The sequence below is a fragment of the Meles meles genome, chromosome 2, assembly GCF_922984935.1.
Source record: "Meles meles chromosome 2, mMelMel3.1 paternal haplotype, whole genome shotgun sequence".
Lineage (NCBI taxonomy): Eukaryota > Metazoa > Chordata > Mammalia > Carnivora > Mustelidae > Meles > Meles meles.
The window spans coordinates 208,845,110-208,860,491 of record NC_060067.1 but is presented as its reverse complement, the minus strand read 5'-3'; the positions used below and the strand labels follow the sequence as shown (position 1 = coordinate 208,860,491).

General features: G+C 60.1%; 1 protein-coding gene across 3 annotated transcripts in view; it reads left to right on the top strand.

The window, feature by feature from the left end:
• The first annotated feature begins 2,799 nt into the window (after positions 1-2,799).
• KBTBD11 (kelch repeat and BTB domain containing 11) overlaps positions 2,800-15,382 on the top strand; it is a 34,784-nt gene continuing 22,201 nt past the window's right edge. The window contains exon 1 of one of the 3 annotated variants that reach the window (XM_045997749.1): positions 2,800-3,462. The gene's annotated coding sequence lies outside the window, so the exon portion shown is untranslated. Of the gene's footprint in view, positions 3,463-13,182; positions 13,264-13,507; positions 13,692-15,382 lie in introns of those variants that run through there. The other 2 variants (XM_045997747.1, XM_045997748.1) reach the window with 2 other exon arrangements.

Sequence of the window (15,382 nt, the reverse complement as noted above, 5' to 3'; positions counted from 1 at the left end):
GGCTCCCACGTCTCCGTGAACAGTCCTCGACTGCGGCCTCCACAGCCCCGCGGGTGTGGGCAGCTCGCCCCACCGAGCCAGCCAGCACCCTGGCCAAGGAGGAGGGCCATCCAGAGTGGGCGGGGTGCAGGGCAAGAGTGGGTCCACCCGCCCTCTCCATGTGCTGGGAGGTGTGTGCTGTGAGCCCCTGAAGGAGCAGAGCAGTATGGACATGTCCTGTGGGCTAGACTAACTGGTGAGAGGCAGGAGAGGGTGAGCCCGTGGGGTGGGTCCGTCTGCGCCCTTTCTGGGAAGAAGGGAGGGCATCTGGGTCCTGGAGACATCTGCCAGCTGGGAGCTGGGTATCCTAGCGGGATGCAAACACATCTGCAAATCTACGGGATGCCCCTGGGACTGTCCCCGGACACCTAGGGCACTCAGCCACCTGCTCAGTAGTGAGCCCTCAGGGTCCCCCCCCCATACTCTGGGACCCAACCTGAAGGGGACTCAGCTCCCGCAGCTGTCTGGGGGTGAGTAGCCCAGCTCCAAGGCTCAGCAGATTATGGGCGGCTGGGGAAGCTCGGGGTACGACAGGAGTGCAGGCCAACTGCCTTCCCCCGCTCCCGTGCGGCGGCCCACCTGCCTCTCCTCCCTGCCCCTGGCCCTCTGCCCCCCACCCTGCCCCAGCCTTCTGGATGCCTGTGGTTGCACCTGCTGGTGAGAACAGCATTGGGAAGCTTGGCCCTGGCAAGAGTCACCCCCACCGGGCTGCGGGGAGCGGGCTCCCATCTGGGTTGACTCGGCGTGCAGAGAGGAGACCAGACAGAATGGGCCAACGAGGCCCGGCTGCGTCGGGGAGCCGCTGGGTGCACCCCCTGGAGCGGCAAGGACAGCCAGTCTGGAACACGGTGATGTCCCGGAGGGCTTCGGGGATGGGAGATGCGCAGACCTCGTCCCGAGGCCAGGAACCGTGTGCATGTAACGGGGCTCATCTGGGAGAGCGCCCTGGGGGGGACATTAGGCCTCCTGTGGTGGGGGTGTCCGGGTGCCCCTGGGGGTAGTGAGAAGGTCTTCCTACAACTGTGCTCTGCTCCTGCTGCCCACCTCCTCCTGCCCCCAGCCCGTGGGGACGCCCCCAGTCCTGCCCGCATCCCCGTGGGGACGCCTCCAGCTCCTGCCCCCCATCCCGGTCAGGGCACCCCCACCTCCTCCTGTCTCTGCCCCCAGAGCCTTGTCAGGGGCAGCCGGTCTGGGTCGGCCAGATCTGACCCCCCCGACCCCGCGCTGACCTGCGCATGTCCCAGAGCCCCTGCAGGACCCAGTTTTGACCCACTTGGACTCTTACCGCATGGCCTCCTGTGTCTGCCACTTTGGCTGAGAGCACAGTCTTCCCCGCAGTCCGAGCCTTGGGAACACATTTTTCCAAGATCACCTTTTCCTCTGCGGCCCTGCTTCAGAGCGGGGGTGGTGGGGAGGGGCGGCTGCCATAGATCCCTGTTCTGGCAGAGAGAGAACACGTCCTCAGAGCCTCGCAAGCCCCAGGTGCGGAGCCAGCAACCGTACTGGCCACAAAGGCCCAGGTGAGGCTTCTTCCAACACCCTGGGGCCCTTTTCCTGGTTTTGCGCAGCCTCCGGGACAGGGACACTTTGCGGCTTTGCCACAGGACAGCCCGCATCAAGACGGAAGGGCTGTCCCCTGCCAGGAGTGGCCGACTGGCTTCGCTTTCCGGGCTGTTTCCCGCCAGCTGTAGAGAAACGGGACTTCTGCAGTTGCGGTCATCCTATTTGATTTTTTAAGTCAGGTTCTGAAGCATTTTCTGTCCATCGGTACTTTGTACGCTCAGAGTTGTAAGCGTGTCCCAGATCCGGGGGAGGTGGGGTCATTTCAGCCAGTTTCGTTCCTGCAAAGTCCCCGTAAGACGGACATCATCTAGGCCCTAAAGACCGTGCAGTGTTTTGGTGACTTCGGGATCTTACATGCACAAAATCTCTTCGTAAACCTGGGTTTTTCTACTGGTTTGGCAGCAGCTAACCTCGCGGCTGACGTGGAAGTTTCTGTGAGACGTTTCACACTGCGGGGTCCTGAGGGAGGCGGTCTGTGCGCACGCTATACCCGCGGCACTTACTGTCTCCGAGAAGACTGCCTTGGAAGACGCGCCCATGACACCGTGTTTGGACCGTCTCTAGGCACTTTGCTGAGCACTGGGCAGTAACTGCCCTTCCCACCCCGTGCGTGGTTCCGAATCAGGGCACAGAGTGCTTCTTACGCTTTCCCAAACCCCTTCTCTCTCACACCCGCCCCCACAGCTCCCGTACACGCTCATGCAATCACACGCACACACTCGTGCTCCCACACCCGCTCCATGCTAGCTTTGCTCGCCTGCCTGCAAGGGGCAGTCGGGGCAACGTGCATTCGGGCAGAAGAGAGACAGACGGCCAGGGCCGCCCGCCCCTCAGCTGGGGTCTGACATCTTCTGTTCCTGCCGCTTCTCTCCGAAGAGCTCCGGGGATAAGGAACCCTTGAGAAGCAGCCTGTGATTCTCTGGGATCTGACAGCTCTTGCTGGCTTGAAGGCATGTTTCTCCCTCCTCTCTGCGGCCCGAGAACATCGCACTGGTCCGTCCAGGTGGATTCAGGTGTGTCCCTCGCCCTCTGGACCTGCAGCAGTGACTTGTTCCCTTGTTCCTCCTACGAAGGTGCCAAGTCCTAGTCCCCTCGTGAGAAAGGGCAGAGCCGGGGCAGGAAGGGGGTGCCTGTCATCTTCGGCACCTGTCACATGAGGACTGCGACCTCGGCCAACCTCGCTCGGTGACAGGGCATGCACGTGTGTGTCTCAGAGCTGTCCTGCTGCTCCGGTGTGGTTTCTGGACGTGTCGTGCAGATTCTGAGTCTGACTCCGTGGTTTTATTAAAGACAACTGCCGTGCAAGGAAGACGGCCTAGGTCCCGTGTGCTCGGGGAGCTCAGGAGTCTGGCCGAAGGGGACTTGGCCAGGAGCAGCAGAAGCTGGCGGCTGGTGACGACAGCCCGATCGGAGTTGGCCCAGGGCCATGACCAGAACTGCCGGGCCCTCGGATGGCCGGTGGAGGGTGGGGTTGCAGGGAAGGAGTGGGAGGCGCAGACCCTTGGCTGGGGCTCCGCGCAGGCAGATTGTGTAACCAGCAGCCTGGAGCCCGGCCAGGCCGCGGAGCAAACAGAAGGGTTGGAAGCAAAACCACACAGAGACTGGCCACAGAAATCAGAGGTTTCATGTGACCTGGGAACATCCCCCTCGGGGTCGGTACTAAACTGCCGGTGATGGTAACGTGTCACCGGGAGGAGGGGCCTGCTGGCTGCGGGTCTGGGTCTGTGCCTGGTCGCCTCCCACTGAGGCCCCGCGGGTCTCCAGGAGCTTTGGTTCCCACGGACCACCCTGCGTGGAGCGCCGCCGCTGAGCCCCGGGAGAACTAGCTGCCGTCTAGGAGGACGACCAGCCGTACAGCAGGTGCTGTGTTCCAGAATGCCGCGTGATGGTGGGGGCAAAGCCGGGGGGGGGGGGAGCGGGGAGTGTGGGGGAGGGGCGTGAGGGGGCGGGCCCGTGGAGATGCTGGAGGAGGAGGAGGGAAAGTGCCGGGTCCCCACGGGGGTGGCTTCGGGGCAGCGGCTGCACGAGGAGTCGGGGGGAGCCCCCGGGAAGTGAGGGCACAGGAATGGGAAAGGACCAGTCCGGTGCTCCGGCCCCACGCTGACAGGCGACTTCTCCGAGGTTCAGAGGTGCGGGGTGTGGAAGTGTGGCTTGCACACACACAGGCAGAGGGAGAGCGCCCTGCGCTGAGTGCTGGGTAGGTAAGCAACGGAGGAGTTGTTTATTTTTTTCTGCTTCTCAGAAATAATCACACTTATTTTTCTTTTTTATTCCCCCCCCGTGGTGCCCAATATGTGGGATTCCTGTCCCGCCGTCTCTAGTTCAGTGGTTCTCAAGCAGGGGCGAGTTGCCCGCCCCCCAGGGACAGTTGGCCGTGTTGGGGACGTGTTCATTGTCGTTCCCTGTGGGGCCACTGACAGAGGACCAGACGGGGCAGCAGACCGGCCGAGGTCGGGGGTGCTGCTGGATGCCCCGGAGCACGGGACAGCCCCTGTCTGCTGTGCCGTGGCCAGAGCAGCAGGACTCCGTGTTCTCGTGCTCCCCTGGAGATCGGCTGGTTGATTTCTTTTTTTGGTGTGAACATACGGGATTCCTGCTCTGTTCTCAGATGTCCCAGGCTCCTCACTGCGTCTGTCTGGCCTCGGCGCTGCTGCTCTAATTCGAACATAAAAATACCTTGTTTAGGGGACCTGAGTGGCTCAGTTGGTTAAGCACCAGACTCTTGATTTCGGCTCGGGTCATGATCTGAGGGTTGTGAGATCAAGCCCCATACCAGGACCCATGCTGGGTGTGGAGCCTGCTTGGGGTTCTCTCTGTCTCTCTCTCAGTCTCTTGCTGTTCCCCTGCCCCTCCCCCACCCCAGCTCACACACTCTCACACACTCACACACTCTCTCTCTAAAAATAAACATCAGAAGGTTAAAAAACATTTAAAAAATACCTTGTTTAGGTCCTGACACGATCTCCTGATACAGACTAACAGTGCAGTGAGCCCATTGAAGCAAGAGCGGATACGGATTCGTACTCAGAGAGAGAGAAGCTCCTGCTGGCTAGGCACGGTCCACACGTGCACACCAGATCTATACACGTGGTAACTTCGGGCTCGGCCTCCCACGGAATCAGAGATCCATGACGGGCTCTGCCATGGAGTTCCTCACTGCACAGAATGCCTTCAGACGGGGATCCGTGGGCTGGGTTTGGGGGGCCCCCTTGGGCCATGGTTGACCATCAGGGGCTCTGAATTTCCAGGAAGAACAGGCAGGTGGCGTGCTCGGAGGTGTGTGTGTCTGCACTTCCTGCTCCAGGAAAACGCTCACACCATCCTTCTGTCCAAGTTACTGACCAGGAAATTACTGGAAGTCACCCACCTACTCTGTGTCTGCATTCTGAAACTTCTTTTCACTTTTAAGAAATAACAGACAGGGGCGCCTGGGTGGCTCAGCGGGTTAAAGCCTCTGCCTTCAGCTCAGGTCATGATCCCAGGGTCCTGGGATCAAGCCCCGCATCGGGCTCTCTGCTTGGCGGGGAGCCTGCTTCCTCCTCTCTCTCTCTCTCTCTCTGCCTGCCTCTCTGCCTACTTGTAATCTCTATCTGTCAAATAAATAAATCTTAAAAAAAAAAAAAAAGAAATAACAGACAAGGGTTTAAGACCAGAGGGTTTGAAATTCAGGATTTTATTTATTTTTATTTATTTGTCAGAGAGCGAGGCAGGGGGAAGAGAGAGGAAGAGCACAAGCAAGGGGAGGGGTAGAGGGAGAAGCAGGTCCCCTGCTGAATAAGGAGCCCTTGTGGGGCTCGACCTCAGGACCCCAGGATCATGACCTGAGCTGAAGGCCGATGCTGAGTGTGGGTGACTGAGCTACCAAGGTGCCCCAGGGACTTTGAAGTTCAAGTAGGAGCTTTACCACTTAGGTTTGCTAAACATCCAACCTTGAGCGAATTATGTCTTTGAGCCTCACCTGTGTCATCTGTGCAATGCACTTAGTTCCTGCCTCACAAGGGCGACAGGATTTAAACCAAGCGATGGGTGCAGGTCTCACTCGGTGCCTGGCACGTGGCCGGCCTACAGCAGTGGCTCCTGACGGACACCTTCTCCCCGTGGGACTCCGTGTCCAGCAAGCAGCCCTGCCATCCCTGGTCATTCTGCATCTCCCACAGCTTCCCCACTTCTTGTTGGCCCTGTTCAGTCTCCCAGCGAGTGCGGCGGCTTGCTTGCCTGCAGGGGACGCTGCCGGGAGCCCCAAGCAGCTGGGACCCCGCGCTCCCGCCGGCCGCTGTCCACGCCGCTGTCCACGCCGAGCCGGGTGGCTCCGTAGCTCCCACCCATCTCAGCGTGTGGGTGATGGGCTGCGTCACGGCCCCCACAGATGGCCACGTCCTCGCCCTCTGCTCCCGTGAATGTGTTAACTTATGCAGCTAAAGGGACTTAGCAGAGACTCAATTAGGATCTTGGGATGAGGGGATGAGCCTGGATCTTCTGGGCCCAGGTACTGTCCTAAGGGCCCTTGCTGGGGAGAGGCGGGCGGGTCAGAGAAGCAGACGCGCCTGGTAGGGGCCGCAGGTGGCCCGCCACTGGCTGTGACAGCAGAGGAAGGGCTTCCGAGTACTGGAAACGTGAGCAAACAGGTTCTCCCCTCAAGTGCCTAGGAGGACCCGACCCTGCCGACACATAGACTTCAGCCCAGCAAGGCCCAGGTCGGGTTCCTAAGAAATAAATCGGTATTGTTTGATGCCCCCGTTTCCTGGCAATTTGTCACAGCAACCACAGGGCCCCCGCACAGTCCTGTGGGTTAAAAACACAGTGTTGATGCGTATAGGATCAGGCCTGCTCGGGGGCGGTCAGCCAGGCTGCCGCACGGGGAGTCTCACACTGTCACGGGCCATGAAGGCCGTTCGGGGAGAAGGGGAGGACGGGACAGGAAAACAGATGGTCTGGAGGAGGGGGGATGAGGTGGCTGGCTCCTCCTCCGGGCAGAGAGCCTGCTGTTGGGGTGACCGGAGCCCACGTACCAGCCGCCTGCCCGTGTCCAGCAGCTTCCCCAGTGCGCAGCTCCCTGTTCAGAATCACCCCAGCGCAGCCTGACCCCGGAGGGTTCGGCAACGGCGCGGCCTCCACTCTCTCCCCCGAGGGGCCGTGGTCCAGGGTGGGCTTCTCCAGGCCTGGGACATGCTCTCTGACCTCCTCTTCTCTGTCCTGTTGGCTTTGCCGGCCGAGAGCAGGTGGTGGGAGGGGTGAGGGTGACCTGAGCTCAGCAGGGGGCTCTGAGAGCTCCAGCCCCCCAGGGGTTCCCACAGCACACCAGCAGCCTGGTGGGGCTCCCGTGTCCAAGGACTCAGCACAGGTAAGATCCCAAACGCAGGCCCCTTGAGCCCAGGCCAGAGGCCTTGTGCACAGGACGTGTTATGGTTCTCTAGGGGAGCTGGGGCGTGGTTTGGAGGCACCGCGGCCCGAGCTCCCCCTGCTGAGTGCTTGCAGGGGACCCTGTACCCTCGCACAAGGCGGGGGCAGTAGGTCCCGGGGCGCGAGCACTGTCCCTTCAGAATGCACTGTCCTAGAACACTCTCGCCCTGCGGAGGCCGGGGGCCGGGGCCTGACCTTGTGGCCGGGGAGGGGGAGGCAGAGGCCCCCCGCAGAGAGGAGACAGCTGGAAACGCCCGGTAGAGGGGGGCGGCCAGCAGAGGCTCTGTGGAGCATCTTCCCTAACACACTCATCCAAAGTGACCACATGCAGTTTTTTTTTTCCCCCCCCAGTTTTAAGAGCAAAATGGCACACTTTCAAGGGGAAATAAAAGGCACAAAGAACGGAACAGTCCAGTAGCGCCGGCTCTGGGGTAGGCCGGCTTCTTCTCTAAGGGGCTGCTGCGCACTGCAGGTCTGGGCCCCGGATTCACTGGCTGAAGCCCTGACCCAGCAGCCCAGCGCCTGCAGAGGGGTCTCTGGGGGGCAAGTCAGGGCAGACGAGGTCCTGAGGGGGGCCCGCCCCGGGATGAGTGTCCTCATCAGAGGAGCAGACCCAGAGCTCGCTCTCACCACATGAGACAGCCAAGGACCCTCCCTCCCTGCCCACCACACCCCGATGACCCTAGACTTCGCAGCCCCCAGACGCGGGAGGAAGGAAGGAAGGAAGCGGGGCTGCTATTTCCTAGGGCAGCCGGGCTGACTGGCAGGGTGGGAGAGAACTACACAGCTCCCGTCTGTTCACGCGCAGACACGCGGGAAGCTGTCCCTGCGCAGGAAAACCGGCAGGGAGGTGGGGGACAGACACCCAACCAGCGGCTTTGGGAGCTTTGCACCCACCGAGCCGCAGAGTCCTGGCAGAGACCCTGGGGTAGGAGGCAGAACGGGCTTGGGAGAGGGGGCCCCTGTGCAGGCAGGAGCGCTCCCGGGACCTGGGGAGCATCGGTGGGAAGGCCACGGACATTCCCACAGCAGGACCACCCCCCCCAAAGTCGGATGGCTCCAGGGGGCTCCCAGTGGGGCTCCAGAAGGGTCCAGAGCCACAGGCGTTCTGATGATTCTGGTGGTTTCCCGGGGATCCCCTCCCACCACCGGGACTCCGGAGTGGGACCCCACTGGTTGTGGTTGCGGGGGAGATGGGTCGGGAGACCCAGCAGGAAGCTCAGCAGGAAGCAGGTGGAGCTGCCCGGTGGTGGCCTGCCCCAGCTCAGCCCGCCCCCTCCCTGCCCTCCAGTGGCCTGGCTCTCCCTCTGCAGAAGGAAACAGCCTGAGTGGTGGCTGGGGCGGCCTCCGCACGCGGCCCTTCCTCCCCCAGAAGCTGCCGCCTGTGTCCCCGGAGGCTGAGGGTTGAAGCCGCGGGCAAGGGGAAGCGTCAGTGCACGCACCAGGGTCCTGCACTTTGTAAACAAACATACACTTCGGAGCACCCCGCGTCCTGAGAGGTTTCAGGTAGGCCCTCCGGGTGTGGTGTCCTGGTGAATCCCAGAGAGCAGCAGGGAAGAGCTGCCTGGTGGAAGCTGTTGGATCCTGCAAAGATTTACCGGAGATGAGAACCATGTTCAGACGCCCCTCCCCGCGCCCCAGACTGACTTTTCACAAGTGCGTTGCCTGATTCCAGAATAAGACGTCGTCTGGAAAAACGGTGGGCAGGAGAGGTCCACCCGTGTCCACCCTGGGTGCTGTGGTCTTGGGCTTCGCAAGGACCTGCCGACTGCCCATGTGTTGGCAGGTGGGCTCTGGAGCTGTCCGCGGTGGAGGGGAGGGCTTGGGCCACGGCCGCCTCCCAGAACCCCCGCCGGACCCGGTGTGCGGTGCGCTGGGTACAGACCTGGTCTATGCCCCTTTAGCTTCATAGGACGGAAATGGCTTCGTAGTTCATACATCATTTCTAAATCCTCCTTTTTCGACCAATTCATTTTTACTGTATTTTAGAAAGGCCCGTCCACAATCAATTTCAAGTAAGAACCAAACCCCTGACTGCTCATGGCGGACTACTTGGAAGGCACGGCCTGCACAGAGAAGATGCGACACCTTAGTGTTAGTTTCCAGGGCTGCCCTGAGTCAGCACCATCTAGGGGTGGGGGAGGGACGTAGACCACAGATTTGGAGGCTCCTATGGTCCTGAGGCCAGGCTGACACCCCTGTGTCACGGGCCACGCCATCCGAGGGCTGTCAGAGGACCTGGGCCTCTGGGGTTCCCGGCGTCCCTGGCATCCGTCATTCCTATCTGCGTTGGTCTCCACTCACTCCCTCTATTCCCGTCCACACCTGTGACCGAACTTCCTCCTGGAAGGACACTCGTCACACACTAGGGCCCACCCTGATGGCCTCATGTTTGGTTGGCTACCTTCCCCAAATAGGGTCCCCTTCTGAGTTAAAAGGGGTTAGGACTCCAGCAGATCTCTGTGGGGAGCGGGGCACAACCTAGCCCATAAGAACCCTTGTGCTCATCAGTCTTCTTGAGTTTTACTCCAAAGATTAGATTCATTCATTCGAGAAGACCGTGCTTCACTGTGAGGAAGGGCTTTGGGGCTGGACGGGGTGAGAATCCCCAACCTACCCCGCGTCAGATGAGTTACACTAAACTCTCCGGAGGCCACCTTCCCGCACCGCAGAATGGAGACGTTCCCAGCTCTGGCATGGTGCGTGTGTGCGTCTACACGAGGTGTTCTGCACAAGTATGTGTACACTTACACATGAGTGTACTACGTAGACTTAGGTGAAATCAGATTTCATTGCCGGTAACTTTCTCTAACACTATGAACACATACCTTGAAAATATTTTAAAATAACTGTTAAATTTTTACATCTTTTCCAAAAGAAGGTTTACCAGTATCAGCGCTCATGAGTTTAATGGCCTCTTAGTGGCCGCTGTATCGACTCCTGTGACAAAGATTCATGGCCTCCTGGTGGCCTGCAGCCTAGTGAAGGAAAGGACAGGCCAGGCGCCAGGATCCCGCGGAGTGTGATGGAGGACGGTGGGAGGGAGACGTTCAGTACAACAAGGCATCACCCTCCCGTGGACTGGGCAAGCAATGGTCACAGCTTGCTCTAGAAGGTGAAAAAAACAGGTCTCAGTTGTCCCGTTCAAATCAGGAGCTCCAGGTATTATCCTACGCTGGGGGGGGGTCTGTAACACGAAAGTCTGGATGACATCAGCAGCACACGGTCAGGACGTGCGCACAAGTCCTCCTCCCTCGTCAGCAGTATTTCGGGGGATGTAGGCGCATACTCTCCTGAGTGTAAATTTCTCAGACGCTGGCTAATTAGATACTTGGGGAAACTCAAGACATGAGGGAAAGAGCTTCACAATATTCATGATGTAGCTTTCCCAACAGTGCCAATGGCCCCCAGTCCATCAGACCCAAAGGGGGCCGTCGCGGTGGGGAAAGGTGAATTTTAGGGAGCCCCGTGGAGAAGACGGCCTCACGTTGGTACAGCGTGGGCAGACATTTTACATGAAGCACGGAGTGTTGTTCCCACACCCACGCAGGATATTCTAATTAATTTTTCATGCCAAGGGACTCAAAGTACTTTGTAGCAATTGGATCGATTCCTGACAGTTAGTGGAGTTTAATTGCCTTTTTTTTTGGAAGGCAAGAATGCGTAAACTCTTACGGGCTATTAAAACCTTGGGGGAAATTATCTGCTTTCTGGTATCAGCACCAGTAGGAAAATGGTATTTAACGTCCTAACAGGGCTCAGAACTGGTGACTCAGGGACAGCCACGTACCTCGTCTGTGTCTAAGTCCTGCACGTGCATGATGAGCCCCGTCGGGGCTCGAGTGCGTTTGCTGACAGTCACCCAGGCGGGCGGGGCCAGACTCAGAGGTCAGTTGTGGAGCTGGCCTGCACCTGCACTTGGGACTCGCGGCACTGAGAGCACACGGCCGGAATGACCTCGGTTTGTCCCCGTCGGAGGGAATAATCATATCCCCGATCTACAGAAGAGGAGAGCGGAGCACGGGGAGGTCAGGTCTCTTGTTCAAAATTCTCAAGACTTGCAGATGGTGGGGTGGGGCTCTGAGATCCAACCTGCCGAATTCCAAGGCCGCGCTCTCTCGGTTTCTCCACGCAGCTTCCAAATGGGGTTCAGAGTCCCCCAAGCCTGGAGCTCAGGCTGCTATAGACCCCAGCATTCAGGGGGTTGCAGATTGTCCGACCCAGGACAGTTCCAAGTTTCATTTACATTCTCCACAGCTCTACAGTGATGTATTTGTACATTTCCTCAGAACTGCCATGCACGATTTGGCTCTTTCTGAGCCGTGGAAAATTTAAAATAGTAAAATACTATTCTCGAAGTCTCTTAAAATAGATGTTATTTAATGTTTAAGTTAAGTCCTTCTTCTTGATGTTGTTATGTCCCATGTTCGGTTTCCGGCGCTCTGGAGGTCCCTGTAGTTTGAAGGAACCCATTAAGTGCATGGATGTTCCTCTACAATTCCCATCGACCATGCTGGGGCCGTAGTACGCTTTTTAAAATAAAACGTGTACAGTCTGAAAATGATGGGGCTCCCCAAACACCTTATCTGCCAGATGGTGTAGGGGATGGATGAATATTTTCAGTTAATTCATTTACTTTTTCTTTCATTCAGTAAACAGTTACCAAGAATCTAGTATATGGCAAGCGTTGTGAAGTGGAAAGAAAAACTAATGATAAAACATGACCGGACCCCAGGAAGTTTGCCGAATGGTGGAGGAGATGGGCCAGAGCCCGTCTTCACTGGCAAGAGCACCCGTGGTTGGGGAAATCTAGTGGCCACTGGACACTGACCCACAAAGTTGGGTGGGGAAGCCACGCGGAGCTCTGACTCTGTGGGTCGCCCTAAAGCTCCTCTGAGAGGGAATGGGAGCGAGGCCTACACGCGCGGCTGGAGAAACGAGTTTGAACTGTCTTCCAGGCCTGTCTGCGTCAGTGGTGAAGGGTGAGCTAGGGACACGGCTCCACGTGAAGGTAAACAGACATCACTGAAAAGACCCCAGGAGATTCTGGAGTATTTCTGGAGTGAACGGAACAAAATTCACATGGGCTTTGAGGGCAATGATGTCAGTCCCCAGAAGATGTTTCTGCCAGAGTTAACCGATGATGTAAAAATACACACGCCAGCGCTTTGCTTGGTTTCCACTGCCTTGGATCCAACTCCTGGCGTGTTCTGGTTGGCCACTGAATGAATTAAGGATGTTCTCAGAGTCTTAGCTCTGGTCCTGAAATCCAAAAGCCTCCTAGCACAGTAAGCTGGCAGAGACTGTCAGAAGCAGCACCTGAAACAAAGCAGAGTCTCAGGCCCTCTGTGCCTGTGGAAATCTAATCAACCTTATTTTGCACAAAACCATTAAAAATAGCATCGACCCTGGGGGCCCGGTGTTAACTAGAGCTGACCCCGGCAGGAAGCAGCTGTATGTAGGAATAAAAAGCCGCTGAAGTCAGTGGAAACGTCTTCCCCGTCCATGGGCAGCTCTCCGGGGAGCTTGCTTCTCCATGAGGCCCCGACGGGCCCGGCCCGGTGGCTGCACGCCCAGCCGGAGCTGAAGGGAGCTGTGGATGCTTGAGGCCACACTGCGGGACAGAACAAGTTTCCGCGTTTCCTGCAGCGTGATGAACGTTTTTCTTTTTTATTCTGGAATCTACCAGGAGGCAGGCGATAGGTTTCAACCACCACATATGTCAACAATGCATCGTCTCTAAGTTCCCGCACAAAATAGATACACACCACAGCCCATTATCCACGGTTTGGCGGGGACGGCGGGGGAGGGGCAGCTGGACACAAAAGAGTGTGGCCTCTGGCAGAGACCCCAGCGCGCCGGCGGAAACCTGGTCTTCGCTTCTTGTGGGGTGGCTGGGGGTTCAAGCAGTATTCACGAGGTGCAGCCGGGGTCCAGCTGGCCGTCGGCGCCGCTCCGCGTGGGGCCGTCGTGGGTACACAGGCGGCGCCGCTCTCCACGCCTGGGGCGCCCGCATCTGCAGGAACTGCCGCGGTTGCGGAAAGGGTTAAGCGAGCGGCGGGCGGCGGGCGGGCGGAGGAGGGCCCCGCGCGGAGCCGCAGCCCCGTCCCCGGAGCCGGCAGGGGCGGTGCGGGCCCGCGCTCCAGCCCGGAGGCTGCGCGCCCGTGTGCGCGCGCGCCCGGCGGAGGCTGTGGCCGCTCCCGCCCCCGCGGCGCGAAGCCTGGGCGCGCTCGGCGGAGCGGCCGGGCCTCCAAGGCCGAGGTGAGTGCCCAGTGCCGGGGCCCCGCCGTCCCCTCCGCGGCGGGCTGGGGGAGCGCGCTTCCCGGGGACGAGGGCGCAGGGGGACTCGCCGGTTGGGCCTGGCGGCGCCGGAACACCCGGGCGTTCTGGGGAGCGCGGGAAGGCGCCGGAGGGACCCGGGGCGCTCGGTGGCGCGCGCGGGAAGCGGCGGAGGACCCTCCCGGGAGCACTCGCGGGGGCGCCGGAAGACCCCCCGGGCGCGCGGGAGGATGCTGGGGAACCCGCGGGGCGCTCGCACAGGTGCGCGGGAGGCGGCCGCCCCGCCCCCGGCGCTCTCACAGGTGCGCGGGAAGAGGACCGCGCGCATGCGCGCCGGAGACCACCGACCCGGGCTCGGAGTCCAGGCTCGGTTGGGCGCGGGGGTGGCGGGCGCGTCGCACAGCGGCGAGGTAGGGGAGGGCCCCGAGGACGGAAGGCGGTGGCCAGAAGCCCCCGGAGGCGCAGGATTGGGGAAGCGGGGGTGGCGAGGGGGTGGCTGCCGAGGTGGGGGAGGCGGCCGGGGGCGGGCCTCCCCGGGTGGAGGTGTGGGGAGAGGAGGGGGCGGGCGGCGGTCTCGTCCCCGGGGCGCCGGCGTGGTGGTGGGCGGCCGATCCGCGAGGACTCCCCGGGAAGAGGGTGGCCGCCGCCCGCGGGGCCTGCCGGTGAGGGGGCGAGGCGGGTGGGACTCGGCAGCCGCGCCGTGTCCGGAGGACGACGACTCCCCGCGCTGCCCTCGCGGTGACCGCCGCGGGGGAAACTGTCGCTCGAGAGGGGCGGGGGGATGCGCTGTGGCCACGTTTGCGGCTGGCACGGCCGGGGGTCCGCGCGTTCTTGGGGGCTGGCCCGGGCCTGCGCGCTGCGCCTCGGAAGCGCGCGGCTCCTGGGGCCGCAGGAGGCGGGAGAGAGGTCCCTCCGGGACCGGGACGCGGGGAAGCGGAGGGACGTGATCCACGTCCACGGCGCGTTGCCGTTTCTCCTCCTTCGGCCGCTCTGCGCCCTCTGGCCGCACTGGGGGACTCCGAGCCCCCCCGGGGTTCGCCGGCCTCCGCCGCAGCTCGTGGGGGTGAGGGGTGGGGGTCTGGGCCAGTGCGCTGTGCGGGCTTCTTTCTGGCGCAGGCCTTACCCCAGGTCCGAGCCGGGCCACCCGGTGCCGCCGCTGGTGGCCTTTGCGAACGTGCCCCACATCAGGATGGGGCGGGGGATGCGGGCTGCGCGCAACCGGCTCACCCGCGCCATCGCCCGGAACACGTCTGGAGGGGAGTTTCGGTGCCAGCCTCCCTTTCCGCCCCGTCGGCACCCCCACGTGCTGGGGACCCCTGCCTCCTGCGGGGACCGCGCAGTTCTTGCGGGAGGGCCTCTAGCTCTGGAGGGACTGCTTCCGTAACATTAAATCAGGAAAGTTTTAAATAACTCTACCACCTCTTAATTTTCTGCAAAACCGTATTTTCAAACTCCACCCCCCCCCCATATTTATTCTAAGGGCAAAGAAAAAGAACAAGCCAGTTTGGTAAGACGCTGCATTTCTGCTCAAACCACTAAAGGCTCGTGACCAGCAGGTCTTAAATTCGTGTTCATCCCGCTGGAGCATCGAGGGAATGAAGGGTTCGCCCTGTTCCCAGCCTGTTCTCTGGCCACTTCCCTCCATCTCATTAAGTGGCAGCTACTCAGACTCTAATTAGGAACTCCTAATGGATGCCAACGGTGCCCTTGAGCCTTTTATCCTGAGCTAATGGCGGCCTATTATTAGAATACCCCTCTCCACACCCTGAAACCCACGGAAGACAGCTTCCCCCTGCATTCAGATTTCTGCCAGGGACTGGCTATTGTCTGCAAATTTATGGTAATCATTATTCCAACTGTCTCTTCTGGGGATAACTAAGCAAAAATTTTAATGACATTAAAAGTCTTTTGAGCTCTTGGTGTCAACTGTGCAGACATTGCTGATAATATAATTAGAACACAATGAGAAGAGTTAGAAGATTTTGCCTGTATTTAAAGCAGTCTTGGTTGGGGAGAGGAGAACAAAAGTTGAATGTTGTGGATCTTAGCCTCCAGGCCCAGCGACTGTGTATATGGCCCTCTTGCCTTCCTGATAATCTGG